Consider the following 15,784-nt stretch of genomic DNA (forward strand, 5'->3'; position numbering starts at 1 on the left):
ACCCAGCTGAAATCGGTAAGACTTGTCCTATTAATTTCATTAAACCTGAGGTTTTCCTTTGCAGCATTTTTGTGATTGTTCCCTGAAAACACAGAATGGGCACGCGCACACATACACACACACACACACAAAAAAAAGTTATTTATGACATTACACAGTAATGTGACTATCTAAAGTAMAAGTAGAAACCTTTCTAGTAAATCTTAACCAAAATTCTTGCTCACTGGGAGATTTTTTATCTGTCTCTAAGGCTTTTCTAGTTTCAAATACTAATAAGAAATATTTTATCCTCAGCCATAAATCTCAAGGCAGAACAATAAATCTGTATGAGCTTTTATGTAGATTTTTACACCCTGTGTTTTGGAATTCACAGCACACAGGACACGTGCTACAGATAAAGTATTTTTCAAATTAGAAGGTGCGTGTAAATCGCAGATGGTCTATTCTGAACAAAGGCGAAATAAAACGAGCTATTTTGCTTGAAGCCACTGTTACTTTGAAAGAGCTTCCTGAAGTTTGCTGCACTTGGGTAGCATCAGAAACATGGTTGTATTAAGCCTTTAATTGCAGCATATTAAAATTAACTTTCCGGTTGCTTTCTATGAACAGCAGTACCGTAGCTGGCCTTTGGGAGACCTCCGTCTTGGCCCGGCGAGGTCTGAACAGATCCTGGCAAATGCCGTTTCCTGGATGCCATTGGAAAGCTCTGTCCTCATGGGAAGTGCTGCTCGGGGATCATCAGCGTTTGAAGAACAACTGCAGCAGCTTCCTGTGCTAGCAGCAAGCCGGGACTCGCACGAGGAGGTTTCCTCCCTGCAGTGCCATGGGTAGGTACAAGGGAGGCACTTCCATCCCCCTGAGGGGGAAGCTCCTCAGTTACCTCCTGCTGGCAGCTGTTTAGCTGGTGGAGCATCTTAGCAGCTGTGGAGAACGGAAAGGCCTGAAATGCCATCGGATGCCCCAGAGGACGCGGGGCTCTTGCAGGTAGGCAGCTCTCATGAGCTGAACGACAGGGGCATCCTGTGTCACAGYTCCCTTGCACCCCACTGCTGCTCTGAGAAGGTCTCCCGCTCTCCTTGACCATTTCTTCTGCTCAGGTCTGAGGTCCTGATGGGAAGGACTGGCTGGCGAGGGTGGGACATGCCAGCATGGATGACAAGCTGCCTGCACACAGTCCTGTGGGCGCCGAGGCCAGCGTGGCAGGAGGAAGCAGGACAGCCACGCGTCTATACATCTATATTTTAACATTCCCTAGCCCAGTTCCTCCAGGGCCTTGTACTGAAGAGGGAAAGCTAACAGCGTTTTTTCACTTATTTTTGCAGAGCTCGAGGACTGGGATGCTGCGAAGGTTAATTCASTCTCTAAAATGTGAACGGTGCCAGCGGCCTCAGGGGTGGAGGTGGGAGACAGGCAGGGCTTGTTTACCTTAAAACTGCACATGAAAACAGGTGCTTTCTCTTCAAATGCCTTGTTCTTGGAAAGGTGCAATGCCATGAAAAAGCCTCCTGCAGAGATGGAACTTGACATGCTTGCTAGTTTTCTATGGGGAGACTTTTGGGAATAAAAAGAATAAAAGGAATTATATTTAAAGTGCAAATACTAAACAGTGTGGAACTTGAAGAGTGAGACATGGGGATAGCGTGGCTTAGAGGCACTGCTAGATGCCAGAATATTGCCCTTTGCTTGCAGTCCTGAGCTGAGGTGCAACATGTTCTCGCTTTTCTCCCTGCTCATCAGGGCACACGAGTGGTGGTACCTGCATCAGACACCATTAGTGCCCCAGAACGAGCAGTGCAGCGGGGAGAGGAACAAAGGTCAGAGATTTGGAATATGGAGGGGAAAAATCGAAGTGGAAATAACAGGTCTCATCAGGCATGGATGGCAGATAGTAAATTGGCTTCAGGAGAGCTGTTCAGGAATCACGGGAACCACATCACCAGGCGTAAGGTGAGAGTCAACTACTTAAATGGAAGAGTTGCTCATGCTTGAAACCTTCCTTGACCCTGCAAGGGGAGAAGTTGTTTTGCTGCCTTAGAGACCCTATGTATTTTTTGTCTTTTTTCCCTCGGTTCTTCATACAGTACTTTCTTTACAAAATGTGCCACATAAGCAATTTTTCCTCCTCAGTSCCGGAGTTGGAGCAAGCTGGGTGACCCTGCTAGGAAAGCAATTTTCAAATGCAGCCCGTGATTGTCAGTGTGAGGCTAGTAGGTGTTTTACAACATCCAGCACTGTCCTCACCCCTCGCAGATGATGGCAAGGAGCGGGTCCCAAATACTGAGACCTACCATACTGAGACCRAGACCTCTCTTTGGGTTAGCAGAGACACACAAAGTGGCCTTGGAAAGTCCTGTGGTTTGTGCGTCACCTTTCTGCCTGCTGAGGGGGAGYGGATGGTCCCCAATGCCGTGGACCTGACAATGTTTTGAGCAAATATGAGCTGACCGTGAGCTCCTAATGGGGCTGCATTTGCCTGCATTTCTGAACGGGTATGAGGAGCTTGACAGATCACTGAGGAGCAGCCAGAGATGCTGGGAAGTAGGGTCCTTTTTTAAAAGAAAACAAAAAAAGACAGCCACATTAAGGGAAAAAAAAATCTGCTAACCTTGCCTTCTGCCACTAGTCACGGTGCTGAAGGACTGTGTAGATGATTGCTCTTGGACCAGCTAGTTACAGGAATGAATTACCACAGAAGGCCAGGATGAGGCTTTTCCATGGTCATTATCAGACCTGGTTTCTCATCAATACATGCCTTTATTGGAGGCAAAAGCTCAAAATTGCTGGGCTTTGATTGCTGAAGGGGAAACTCTTAAGTGCTTCCTGCTGCTCCCTCGCTTTGTGCTAACCCTCTCTGGCCCTGTTAAATTGATGTCGTGGTTCCCAAGCACTGCCCACAAATCACTCTTCTCCTGCTAATACCRCAAACATTTGCACATGTCAGGAATGGGGGGTGGCGAAACAGTAAATCTCAAAACCAGTAAAGAGCTCAAAGCTTTTCCCCGGTGATCTGGGTGTTGCTTTTGTTGGTTTTTTTTTTTTTTTTTTCTTTTTTCCCACCAACACTTCAAGATATTTAGTTGTTAGCTTTAGTTAAAAACACAGATCCTCACGTTTACATTGAGAAAGCCTTCACGGGAGGACTGTGCCCACATAAATCAGTGTGGCCTGATCTGATTTCTGTGTGATAACTGATGTTTTGGGGACAACCAGGAGAAAACCTGAAGGCTGACAGGGTTGCAGCTGCCTAAACCCCAGTAGTCTCTGTGGGGCTGGGCTGGAGAGGAGGAAAGCAAAGCTCTGGTTTCCCAGGACAGCAATCCTAGGAAATGGGGCAGTCAGGAAGCTCCTTGGCCTGAAGAGACAGCGCTGTCACTCCAAGGTTTCCAGCACTCTCAAACGTTGCTAAACTGAAAAAAAAGTTCATTGAAAATCGGGATGGAAGCGGCCTCTATGTGGAGCCTCTCTGGCATCTCTGCCATCCTCACCTGCCTCAGTTCCAGTAGGGCTACGAAAATGAAACGCCAGACAAAAAGGTAAATACAAGTGTAAAATACCCCCAAAGCAAACATGTCACTGGCTTTTAAAACAAGGTGATTTAAATAATGTAAAAATATATTACAGAAATAGAATCTCTGCTGTTTAAAGATGAATTAATGCAAATACCACAGGTTTATCCTGCTGAATTCCCTTGAGAGGATTCACCGGGGAAGTAATTTGTTTCTTTTTAACTAAGACTGTAAGCTTTGAAGTTGGTGAGTTTTCTGTCCCTGCAAGTAGCCCTCTTAATCCTGAAGAAAAATATCAAATCTAAGTCGGAGCGAGCTGCTAACTGCAGGTTGGTCCGTGCATTATTTAAAGCTCTGGCTAGAACAGATTTTCCACAAGCTACCAGCCAGCAATGCAAAGGACACTGGAAAAGGCATGGAGAATTTCTGGATTAATTTTTTATCAGCTATTAATGATACACAGACAGCCCTGCAGAGAGTGTGTCACGAAAAGGGCCTCCATTATGGTGGTTTTTTTTTTTTTTTTTTTTTTTTAATTAATGATTACTGCAAGGCTAAGGGCTCTCATCGATTGCCTGGTGCTGGCAGTGGGTGAGGATGATTTCAGGGAGAACTCGTTGCTGGAAAAGGCACTGAGAGCAGCTCTTTTCCATGCTGCAAGCCCCATAGCGATGGGGATGTTCACACGCTCCTGCCCCACCGGTGTGACTTAGTGCTCCCTTGGTTGTGCCCATGCTGGTGCTGTGGGGCTGCGCTGGGAGGGACCTGGGGAAACGACCGAGTTTTGCCCTCAGCTTGGAGCATTTTGGTGMTTTGTTGTGCAGGACTCCCCTGCAGACAGTTTTGTTGGCACAAGGGCAGGCAATGAGTTGTGACCAGCGGGACACTGCCTCTTACAGGTAGTATTTCCCATACAGGCATTTTAAAAACTGCTCTCTGAAACTGCAACGCTGGATTTCATGGTAGGACCCTCCTTCATCTCAGGATTGTTCTTCAGACCCCACTTTTTCTGCTTTTTACTTGTAAATGAGACCCAGCTGTCAGATGGCAGAGCTCCCCTGAGCCACATTACACCAGGACCACCCAGCATCAGTTTTTCAGCTTGGAGACACCATCAGCCTTTGGGGATCAGCTGCAAGGAAAATCCCTCCGGYGCGAGTGGCCTGTGGAGCAATTTAGGGAGGTCAGTGAACATGTGGTGACAGCTCAGAGCAAGAGCCGGGGGAAAATATAAACTGCTTGCTGCAACTGGGCTTGCACTGGAATCTACTGATGCAGAATCCATAGCCAACATGACTTAATTGCTCCTGATCATTTCCTATAGAAACCCTGGCTTCTCCCTGCTTCCCCTGGTGCCTTCTATTCAGCAGCTATGGATTTACAGAGCAAATCACATTAGCTGAACAGACTCAGTGCTACAAAACAGTGAATTGAGTACTGTGGAAGTTTTTAAAATGCTGATGGTTTATACTGACTTAAACCCGTGCTGGTTTGTGGGCTACGCTGAATCATCTTATTAGCACCTGTGTGAAGGGAGAAGTTCTACAAATGGAGAAGGGAGGCACAGAGCATCTGAGACACTCCTGGGAATGACTCAGTACACCGTGCAATCTCAGTCGCAGGAAAGCGCTCGCCTTTTCATTTTCCTTATATCAAGTGCTCCATCTCAAATTAGTTTTCCCGCCGTGCGTCAGAATTTAGGTCAAGTTCCCAGTGGGGAATGAGGCAGAGAGATGTGCAATGTTTGCCCCGGCCTCTGGCAGCCCCTTTGCAGGAGAGGAGCAGGGAGGACAGTGTCGTTGTTTTAAAAGATATCTCCTCCTCGGATGGGTGAACGGAGGGCACTTGCCAAGTTAACAGCCTTTGCAAACACACTCTAAGGGCAGCTTATGCCATGACTTGGGATTTACATCTTCACGCAGGAATCAAGAGCTGATGGCTATTTTATGATCAGCATGTACTGTAAGTGCTATGTCGAGCTAAGTTCTTTCCTCAGCTAGTCTGCACAAATGCTGGTGAAGTCAAGACCTGGGCTGGACCCAAGCACAGGCACTGGTGGCTTGTGCTCTTACATTGAAAATATTAGGAGTGAGGCAAGCAAAGAAGAGTAAATAACCCTATTAACCATGTGGAAAAGAGATGGCTGCAAAATGGCCAGGTAAGGGCTGCAGGCACCTGCCTCTCCTCGGATCACAGGCTCAGCTGCCTCCTCTCCCCTCGTCACACCAGGAGGGAGCCCAAAGTGCACTTGTAAGAAGGCCCTCTTTACCTGAAGATTGAAGATATGAATGCTGATATTCAGGTGATAATAATATGCAGTAAAAACAAAAACCAAAAAAAAAAAATGCTGTAAGAATGAAGAATGTTAGTGTTTTCATGGTTGTGTGAGTGAGGAGGACCAAGATCGAAGAGCTCACAGTGCTCCCTGGAGCAGGATGTGAAACAAAGCAGGAGATGAGTCAAGAAGAGACTGTTCACTGACGTTGGTGCTTTCTTTCCTGTTTTAGCACATGCCACGTCAGCCTATGCAAGCAGTGGGATAGAAGTCAGCCAAGTCAGGCTCCAAGCTCTGACTTGGCTTTTGCTTCTCCAGCAGCACTACCTGGCAGTGCTGCCACAAGAAGTGCGCCTGGATTCAGGTCTGAGCTTCAGGAAACTACACAGAAATCTGTTGCCTGGCCATGAAGCCTGCAGAGGTGGGGAGAGAAAAAGGGGAATTTAGCAGCTCCACATTTGGGTGCAGAATAGTAGGGAACACAAGACTGGTTCTTCCCAAGTAATTACTCTGAATCAGTAAAGAAGCAAACCACCTGCCAACAGATCAGAGCCGAGGAAAGTGTGGACTGTTGCACTTAATCTTATACTTTTGAAGTAGGGTAGCAGATTCTGAGCAAATTATGGGCCTGACAGAGTTTTAACACTGCCTCTCGCTCTGATAAATCAATGCTCTCAGGCCTGCACGCTGCGTCGCCAACGCGAGCCCTGTGCTAGGAAGCAGCTGCTGCGTTTTTGCAGCTGTGGGTCTCCTGGATGGTGTCCTTGCTGACTGGAACGCCTTGCAGCACTTAATTGCAACGAAAAGTTTCCCTGTTTTACCAAATTGCTGAACCAGAAGGGTTGCTATAGAACCGGAGGGAAGAAATTGGAAGGGAGCAAGCAAGGCGAGAGGCTGTATAAACTGTTGGGACGTGATCAGCATTTTGATTTTTGGAGATTTGTCCAAGGTGGGGGGAAGCAAGTTGTGTGGAAGGAGTTTGGTRAATAATTAACCACATATAATGTAGTCAATGAATTTTGCTGATTGGGGATTATCTACGAATGGAGTGAGTGTGTGTTTCCTGCAGCCCTTTTTCATGGTGAATAGTTCCAGGGTTCTAGCTTTATCCCAAGGAATTCATTTATCTATCTGCTAATTAACTACTGAAAAAGAAATGAGAATATTATTGCACAAAGAGAGTAGTCATGAGATTGGTGAACATTCAGTCTCCTTCACTTCTCAATGTATAGGATGGAGAAAGCCTCCTGGATCTGATGTTTCATCACTGTCTGGGCTCCACATAGGCCACTCTGTCTCTTGAGAGGATGTAAATTCAGGCCCTCAGAAGGCACTACCCAGACCTGTCATATATTTCTCTTGGATAAGCTCAGCTTTTCTGGATCTGAATACCTGCACATGGCTGTTTGTATGGAAACATTTGTCTATAAATCTTGGATTGTCCAGATCCTGGATAACTAGGCTCATTTCATTGACTTATGACTAGTGTCCCTCTTATCTCGCTCCCCTCTGTTACTCTGATGTGCTCCTCCAGGATGGTGCTAGAGCTTATTCCAAAAGCGTAGCTTTCTCCTTAAGTATTGGCAATGGAGCCTCAGCATCATTTTTCAGTTTAAAAGATTGCAATAACAGTTTTCAGTATCAATTTGCAAGGCTTTGAGGAAGAATATGTTACTATTTGGTTAKTTACCTCCTCTTCTTGTGCAACTTTGGCAGGTCAAGTGCTTTAGCAAATTCTTGCTATCCTTTCTTTACAGTGAAATCTTTTTGGATGATGAGATTTTAGAGTTTGTGGGTTTTTTTGTTTTATTTTKCTTGCCATGTAGCTCTCTCTTGCTGGGTTCATGCTCCAAATAGCACAGCAGGCCTTTCAGAAAACCATGTGCTCCACTCCGCTTCTGTGCATGTGCTTGTGGTTCACAAGCAGCTTGCTAATAATTTTTGTTGTTTTTCTTTGTTTCGTTTGCTTGTTTCAATGCTTTTTGTTACCAGACCATGCTCACGAGGGTTAGGTCACTTGGAATTCGAGGTGGAATTATCCAGCCAAAGAAATCTAGTGYGGAGAGACCAAAATCAGCAGCAGAAATCAGACTGCTTGTGAAAGCATGAAATAACTTAGCTGGGAGGCAGCTAACCCCTTGTCTCCTATTGCTGAAACACATCAGTACTACTGATAACTCCTTAAACCCCAACTCTTTCAGCTCTTCCTAAGAATCTCTGTAATCCTCACCTAGGACTGCCAGTGAACACTCGGTRGCTGCAGCAGGTGTGACATGGGCAAAAGCAAAGCTGCTTAACAGTGTGTGGAGGCCAAAAATCTTGTGTAATCACTGATGAATATTTTATACTTAACACTGTGACAAGAAGTGGTTGTCCTTGATGACAGCAAAATTATATTATTTCTTCATTGTAAGAAGTGACCCAGGAAGCTACATGGTGCTGAAGGCTCCCCAGCAAATACAATGCTAGCTCCTAGACAACCTTTGTAGGTATAAATGAAATAAAGACAGATGCTGAGAAATGGAAGTTTGTGGGTGATTTTGCTCAGATATCCTGGTAAATACTTCTACAGCTGCTCTTTCTCTTGGGCAGGAGACTCCAGGAGGTGCCAAGGGTTAGCACAGAGCAAGAGGGCTTGGGGGTTAGGTTTTGGGGGTTAAGGAGGGTGTCAGGCTGTCTCACAGAATCACAGAATATTCAAGGTTGGAAGGGACCTCTAGAGATCATCTAGTCCAACCTTCCTGCTCAAGCAGGCACACCTAGAGCATGTGGCACAGGGTGGCATCCAGGCGGGTTTTGAAGACCTCCAGAGTAGGAGACTCCACARCCTCCCTGGGCAGCCTGTTCCACTGATCTGTCACCCTAACAGTAAAGAAGTTCCTCCTCACCTGGAGACAGAACTTCCTGTACTCCAGTTTATGGCCATTACCCCTTGTCCTGTCGCTGGCCACCATTGAGAACAGCTTGTCCCCTTCCTCCCTGCATTCTCCCTTCCTGAACTTATACATATTAATCCTATCCCCTCTGAGCCTTCTCTTCACAGGTAAGTGTGCAGGAGGGTGCAGGAGCGATGCAGCTCTCCTGTGCTCACTGATGGACACTTGCCAATCTCCTGATCCGCTTGTTCAGCAGAGTTGTGTCCTCATATCATGATTAAGACTTGAGGCCRATTAGCAACCCACCCATCATCAGCCTGCAACGCATGGGAACCTTTCACAGCTTACGTGAATTCCAGGAGATGCCACCCTGCCCTTGGCCAGAGATGCTCCCCTCTGCCCCTGCTCGCTTCCGTGCTGCTGCTGCATGATGTTCTGCATCATCCACCCAGCCCCGCGCAGCAGCCAGCGCTCAGAACAAAGCAAGAAAGGCAACATGAACCGTCAAGAAAAGGTTATGAAGATAAGTGGTGCCATTCCAATGTGACGCACACGGCAGTAAGCGTTGCATTTTGATGAGCTCTGTCACCTTATGCGTTTGCAAAGCTCCAGTGTTTTCTGCTGTTTGGCTGTAGAGTCAGGGATGAAGATGTCGATAAGCTGTTTTATCCTAAAAATCATCAATGTTTAATTTAGGTGAGACTTGCTATGAAAAGCCTTTTAACTAAAGGTTTGGGCGAAACACCCTCCGGTTTTGTCGCTTTTATCAACCTGATTCCTAAAGCCTGAGCAGCAAAGAACAGAGTTTTTGGACATTGACAGKCAGAAAGTGGCTGATAGAAATAAAGTGGCCTGGCCCTTCTCTAATTAAGCAAATGARCTTCCAAAGCCATCTCTGCTACAGTGATGTTCCTTTTAGCTCCATAATGTTCCCAGGAAAGCACCGTGACGTTTGGCAACTTAAGCACCCTTCTTACTTGCAGAAGCGAGAAGGGCCTTGTGTTGTGAGGTTGTGTTCAGTCTCAAGGTTTCTTCTTTGATAARCTTTTGTTGAAAGTGTCTCTGACCTTTTTTATCTTCCTTGCAAGAAGGCTTATTTTTAGAGATGTCCTACCTTGTATCACCAAAGACTAGTGCTTTGGATAGCGTAGCCTGCTCTATCTACTCTTGGTGAGAGATGGATTTTCTCTATCAGCACAATCTTGTGTACCTTGTATGTGAATCCACCACCCTGGCACACAAGGAGGCAACGTGCTTCAATGCATAGAAGAGTATTTGAGGGGAGTGAGGGTAAAAAAAGGGGAACATTCACAAAAAAAAAAAAGCTCCCCCTCAGAAGCTGATACAGGTCTAACTCTATCTGTTTTGTGCTTCTTTTCTAATAGTCTTCAAGGCTCTTGTGTCCTCTTGTCCCTGACCACGCTGCATCCTGAGAGCTTCCTGCTGCCCTTTCCCAAAATAAGGTTTCTCCAGAGGTGATGGAACATCTTCCAAGTGCTTGTGAAAGAACTGGACCCAACCTTGTTCTGGGTGCAAGCAATGAACTGTGGGGCAAGCGCATTCCTCACTGCTGGAATCCTACTCGTCTGGGCTGGGTTTTGCTCCAGTGGAAAACCCTGCTGATGTTCTGGTGTAAGTGATTGAGCTCAGTGGGACTGGGATGTGACGTCCCAACTCCAGACCTCTCTCCTGTCCATCCTAATCATGGGAAATTTTGATGCAAAAAAGCTTGGCCTTCTATCCTGTCCTAGCAAAAATGTGGAAGCAAAAAAACAATACTGGAATTTCTGCATGGCACAATGTCTGCTAACGCTCTCAATATCCAAATTCAGCAGGATTCTCAGGCTGTTTCCCTGTTTTCTGTTCATTTAAAAGCATATATATTTTCTGCTTATTTCAAAGGAATAAGCTTCCAGGYTGGTGATTTGTCCACCTCAAGGCCTTTTCACTCCACAGGTCAGTACAAAGTGATTAAATAAATGTGCAGAATACTTGAAAAGGAAAAACTTTCTTTCTCAGTATATTTCTTTTATTTTTGATCTTTACCTATTACAACTGTGAATGTTGTTACTCCTATAAAATGCAGTCCTTCAAGTCTGCCTAAGTTCTTGACCTCAATTACACTGCAGCAATGAGTTTCATTGAGTTTCCCCTCCAGCTTTATCTAAAGACTAAAAAAACTTTAAAAATAAAATTTATTTCTRAAACAGTTTTTATTATTATTACTATTTAAAAAATGAAAGGAGAATCCCAAGGTGGGCTGCTCCTGTCCCATCTTTTCAAATAAAATCCTCTTCAGGAAAAGTCCCAGTTTGGAATGTGTTATCTAGAAAAATAAAAATTTTGAAACGCTATTGGAGCTTCTAATAGAAAAGAGTTGCTATACTTAGAAAAACAGAAATAGATGATCAAAGAAGGAGCTTCCTTCTTGAAGACCTCATTGGCTAAATTGTGAAATGAAGGTAGGAAGAAAAAGGTTCACCTCTGTCAAATTCAAGATTAATGCTCTACAAAGGAATAATTAGGAAAATTAAAGTTTTCTATCAAGAAGCAAGGGAATTGGATGRCTAAGAATAAAAAAAAATTGAATACTCCATATTGCATGGACCTKTAGATTTTTCTATTTGGCGTGCTCTCTCCTAGCAGGGCTCCTTTCAGCCACAGCAGAATGTGCTTCAAGAAACTTACCATTAGACAGTTTATAGAAAAATAAGCCCACAGAGAATTTCTTGCTTTCTAACCCTCCCTGTGTAGTGCTTGCTTTATGCTATATTAGAAATACATATGCACATGAACACACACAACCCTCCCCTCCGTGCTTTGATTTACACTGCATGATGATGGATTATTTAACACTTTTTTTGAAGCCTGCTAAATTGTTGACCTTAGTGCTACATTATGGCATAAACTCCTCTGGATAATACCACACTGTTGAAAAGATCTTCAGTCTTCTTTAAAACTGATGCCTTTCATTTTCTTGAGTGGCTTCTAGTTGTTATAGTGGCGAAGGGCTGGAGATGTTTACATGACCTTCCTGAAATTTTCATACATTCAATATCCAAGCCATTTTAAGAAATTCTTTTCTCCCGATGTTTTAGTTTTTGCTGTCTTGAGTATTTTGGTACTCACTGAAAAATGTCATTAGCTAAATAAAAAACTTGAGGTCTTACTTAGGAGTGRGGAGGGAGCAAAGCAAAACACATTTAGCTATGTTGGAGGGAAGAAGTGTCTGCAAATTTGTGTCAGATGGAAAAGCCATGAATTTCTGAGCTACGGAAGAATGATTCTGGCCCAGAATGATTTCACCTGTCTGAAATGGGAGTTAAGTGTTGGTCMATTTTGTCTAAACTGCCATTTTTTTCCAGGAAATAGTACTCCAGGTTTTCATAAGCCTGGAGACATTTTTGTCATTTCGACCCCGTTTAGTTTATTATATCCTGCCAACCATATCTAGATAAACTGTAATGAAGGCTGCTGCCTCCATTATAAGCCCACATCTACTCTATCAGCAAGTCTTCAGTGCTGTGACCATTACAAAAGCCCTAAAATTTGATCTGGCTTTGATGATAGGCAAGTTTCAATTTGTGGCTGCTAGCCTGCAAAAAATGATCTCCAAATGGCATGTTACAGGCTGTTATTTTCTATCCTACTGGCTGGTTTGAAAGTCCACTCTCTTCTCTCCGATGTGAAGGTCATTCCTCCAGATCAGGARCTGCTATTGCTCTTACTAACATGAGCAACTGTACCATGAAGCTTGATTTAAAAGGAAGTATAGCCAGGAGAACAGAGTTGCATGTCTTTTTCTTTTGACATAAATGTTAATTCCTCCCTGAGCCAGAGATCAAGGCAGTTTCTGAGGAGAACGATGTATCTGGGAATATGAATATCCCTCTACACTGCTCATAGTGGTGGGTCAGTCCCACAGGCGATTCCTGATTAATTTTTAATCAGAAATATTTTCCCCTTTGTCCATTCCTGTCTTGCCATCTTTAAAGCAGTGCGGTGCTCACAACCACCTCTTTATAGCTGCTACTTTCACCAAGCTTTCCTGRACTGTAACTATTCAATATTATTCATCCGTATGCCCCAGTATTGATGAGTCTGGTTGTTAAAACACATGAGTTACAATAGTAAGCTATCTGATTAAAATAAGAAAAAGAGCTAGCATGAGGATTAGAAACAAGTGCTTTTTGGAAGGTTTAATTGCATGATCTGCTTTTTGGAAGGTTTAATTGCATAATCTCACTAATCAGTGTTTTCTAAGTTCAATGCACACCCTGTGCACCTATCCCTTAAATCAGTGCAGGCTGCGTATCAGCTTATATTGTCCTCACAAATTAGCAGTACAACATCAATGTCTCCRATGCAGGGAGCTCTCCCAACAGCAACCATTTGCGTTTCTATTTGAGCATGCTGGAGACAAATGTAATGAAATGAATAGCCTTTTAATTTAATTGGCTTTCAATGCGAATCGGAGATGAGGAAAGCACAATGCAGCGCACAGTTACTGTAGAAACAGTGGAGGTCACAAGCTCTGTGTGCAGACCCTGCATCAGTCACTGCTGCTCCGGTGCAGTGATTTCTTTTTAATTCTCACTGCGTCTCCATCAGACCCCAGGAAGTCCAATAATTCGGCGTTAGTATTCCAAGTGGAAGCGCCAGGTCGTTTGTCACTGGTCAGATCATGCTATGGAATCCATTTAAAAAACGCTGCCAAAATGAAAAACTACGTTGTATCAGTGCTCTTATATATCAGGAACAAGAATAAGATTGGGATTAAAAAAAAAAAAAGGAAGAAAAGTGTGTGGGGGGTCAACTCTCTGTTTCCTTCTAGAATAAAAAGAGACAGGCACCAGGAATGCAAGAAAAAGTGGTACAAAATGGATATTACTCTGCCAAAACCCTCTTTTTCAAAACCATCTTTTTATTACAGATCACAGACTGTGAAGATTTATGGGCCATTTAGTGGGGCCTGCCTTGCTGAACGAAGCACAAGCAAGAGGGGAGATAATATCTTACTAATATTCAAAACTCCCACATCCTTTTGATGGTAGAAATACAGAGATACAGCTCTTGCTGTAGCTAGCCCAAGAGCACATCTGTGAACACACAAACGCTTCCATGCAATTCCAAATGCAGAAAAAAGGCTACTTTGAGGGCTGGTCCATGCACGATTTATGATGCATCTTCAGCTGAAGTTCATCTGTCTGTGGGGCACCTCACACCACTATGCTATGGTACAAGACATCCCTTTTTCTTAGAATGTCTTGCATGAACAGCTGTGGTGTTTTTAGAATGTCTTGCATGGTGTTTTTGATATTTCTTGTAACAAGGCTATAATCACAGTATCAGTAGCAGATTTTTTTTTTTTTTTTTTTTTTGGTACTCCTGCAGAATCTGCTTGCCATGCGAGAATTAATCCATAGCCTCGTGCTGAGATGCTGTCCCAGGAGGTGAGAGGAAGAACCCTTCAGTTGTCAGATTTACAGAAGAGCTTTAGGTAGCACATGGTAATTGGACCATTGGTCCAATTTTGGACCATATATATATTCCATAGTACACAGTTTTGAACAACTTGGTTGTAGTGCACAAATAACAGCATTGCATTTTGAAGTAGACTGGACTTTGCAGTGAGCTTTTTGAGAGCAGGGAAAATAGACCAGCATCTTCAATACACCCATTAAAACTTCAAAGTGGTTCATCTAGACCCAGTCTTGTCCTGGATCAAGCCCTGATGAGCCTGTGGTTTGATCAAGAGGCAAAGGTATGTGAACTGCTTGCTTGCCTTGAGGTGAACAATCTCGTGCAAAGGTTTGTGATAGGATGGGGAGGGTGGACTCATACAGATTAACACATCTGCTCTGAATTCACACCYCTAATTAACCTGGATTAATTTCTCTCAAGCAGTGTCATGGGGGCAATCTTCAAATTGAAGGAACTGGCTTCTGTTTTAACTCTAGCTAAAGAGGTAACTAAAGAGAAAATGATGRTAAATGTGGAAAAAAATACTTTTTTAAGGGGAAATCTTGAATGATGTGGTGAAGGGAGAAGTGCAATTTTAGGCGAGTTTAACAGAGATGAGATGGGGTCTGCATGGTATTGTTGCATAATGTCACTTGCCTTTCAAGTGGTGGTTTCAACTACTGTGTTTAACCAGGTCTGGGAAGAAGAATTTCTCTGTCACATTAAAGCACATTTTAGCTCCTGTTAAAGCCATGTTTTTCCTCTCTCTCTGATAACTGATATTCTGCAAATAATGGCAGAAGAGGAGGGAAGTGATAGTGTCCCTCTGTATCCAGCTCCACCTCCTGAGTGAACCTGACCCGCTGCTGGAGAAGTGGGGCCTTGCTGGGACCATTTCCCCCTAACTGTGGCAGATCCCCAGTTTCTAAGTGATCCACCTCTCCAACTCACTGCTGAGGCATCCCAGCTTTGGAGCTGCACCACATAACACAAAGTAATGCAGTGCTGTAGCCTACCCATTAAAAAAATAAAATAATAATAAAGCTCTCTATAGATGCAGCTTTGAGCACTATATACAAAAGAGAGGTTGTTTTTCTGCAGTGTGAAATGATTCACACCTGGCTCAGCCTTGCTCTGCAGTATGCTAAATAATGCATATGATTCCTAAAGGATATTAAAAAAAAAWTGGTTTCTGGGGGGAAAAAATAAAGTGAGAGAGCTGTTCAGACAATGTGCTACATCAGGGGAAAAAATCTGTAAGGAAAAAGAGAGGAAAATGGCTGTGTCAGCCCTCATGAAAATAATATGTTATTTCTTTGTAATCTCCTGGTAGAGGGAACAGGCGGTTGCAAAGAGCAGGTGTCCTGAGAAAGCAAGGGGACTGGGGAAAGGTAAAGCTGTCTGGATAAAAGCTGTGCAATAGTGAGGCACGAGGAGGTTATTTCAAAGCGTGCTGCAGTATGTGGAGCAAGAGAGGGTGAGTGCTGGTGCCTGGTCCCTGAGGTGCTGCAAGGGTTAAGAGCAGGGTAGAAGGGGAAATTGGCTCCAGATTTCCAGCTCAGGTGCAAACTGCTCTTTGCAGCCTCCTGATTGAGTGAGAAGGACTTTTATCCCACACCTTTATGTCATGGGAGGTACCGCATGTGCTGCTTTTGGAGTTGCAA

This window comes from Nothoprocta perdicaria, unplaced genomic scaffold, assembly GCF_003342845.1.
Source record: "Nothoprocta perdicaria isolate Ctin4 unplaced genomic scaffold, notPer1 scaffold_93, whole genome shotgun sequence".
Taxonomy (NCBI): Eukaryota; Metazoa; Chordata; class Aves; order Tinamiformes; family Tinamidae; genus Nothoprocta; species Nothoprocta perdicaria.